Consider the following 1,437-nt stretch of genomic DNA (forward strand, 5'->3'; position numbering starts at 1 on the left):
ATTTGTTTCTCTAGTCCACCCAGACTAGCACACCCATTAACGCCCTTTTTCTGGCTTGGATCCAATTCAGATGACCACATTGCATATAATTATCATGTTTCCTCGGGCTCAAATTACTAAAATTTTCTTTGTCTTCTATGGCCTTGTAACTTTGGATGGTCCATGCCTTTAAAATTTTTTTTCCACACCAGAACATTTATTGCACAGCTAAATGTTGAAAGCCGGCCTTACGATGAATTGGACATGAACTGGACGCTGCGACAGCTGCCCTCTGGGGTTTAGGAATTGTTCCTGCCTGAATCTGTGATAGATAATTTTGAGGTGTCTGCTTCGACCAATCCCGCCTTTTGGCCTTGGCGCTCCAGTTATACTTTCTCTTGCGCTTGGCGGGGGAGCCACATTTGCCGCAGGTCGACTTCCGTGGATGGTGGATGGTGGAGGGCGGGCCTTGCAGCCACAGCGGCGACACAGGTGTGTGTCTTGTTGCGGCGCTTTCCGAAGGATGACGTTCCCTTCGTCATCGCACTTCTGGGGCCCAGAGCAAAGAGGCCATTTGCTTTTCGGATGTCTTCTAATTAGATTTGGTCTGATGTTTCCACAGGATTCGATGGACGTTATATATTTCTGACGAAGCGATCCTGTCCACTTCTTAATGCATCCTATGGGCGTGGGCCATGGTGTCAATATGTCTTCTTATTGCTGCTTGTGGATTTTATTTTTTAAGTAACTCAGTTTAAGGCATCAGAAGACCCAGAACAAACAATCATATCTAAAAACGAGAGGGGGGGCAGGTCGGAGAGGAGAAGCCAAAGCCCATCTGTAGACAATTGGACAACCCCTTACAGAAGGGTCACAAGGAAGGGATGAACCAGCCAGGGTGCAGTATAGGACCGACAAACATACAACATTTTTCTCACTCTTTAATGTTCCCCACCCCTCTGACTATCATTACTCCAAATCTGGCTAGACCAGAACATGTACACTGGTACAGATAAGAGCTCTCGACACACAGAATCCAGGACAGATAAACCCCTCAGGACGAATAATGGGGGTATTGATATTATGAGCATAGAGGGAAGGTGGGAAGAGATAGGGGAAACCGATCACAATGGTTGTGTAAAACCTCCCTCGTGTAAAATATGAAAATAATAAATATTTATAAAATTACCACAGGTTCATGGGGCGGGGGGAGAGAAGAGAAAAAAATGAGGAGCTGATACCAAGTAAAATGATTTTTTAAAAAGTAACAGTTTATTCCTAAAAATATTATGCATACAAATTTAAAATACACTGACTATCAGTGTATAAGATAAGTTAAAATAAAGATAATATTAGAAGATTTCCCTTTATCATAGAATTGTCTTCCCTAAAAGCTGCAGGTCAGCTACAGTAATTTTCCAGATTTGTAGGTTCTACTTTGAAATTAGAAATCAGTAT

General features: G+C 42.8%; 1 pseudogene; it reads right to left on the reverse strand.

The window, feature by feature from the left end:
• Nucleotides 1-196: 196 nt before the first annotated feature.
• Nucleotides 197-521, reverse strand: LOC115868691 (annotated as a pseudogene).
• Between the last annotated feature and the right edge of the window lie 916 nt (nt 522-1,437).

Source organism: Echinops telfairi, unplaced genomic scaffold, assembly GCF_000313985.2.
Source record: "Echinops telfairi isolate 266 unplaced genomic scaffold, ASM31398v2 ScPeMD7_18;HRSCAF=68, whole genome shotgun sequence".
NCBI lineage: Eukaryota > Metazoa > Chordata > Mammalia > Afrosoricida > Tenrecidae > Echinops > Echinops telfairi.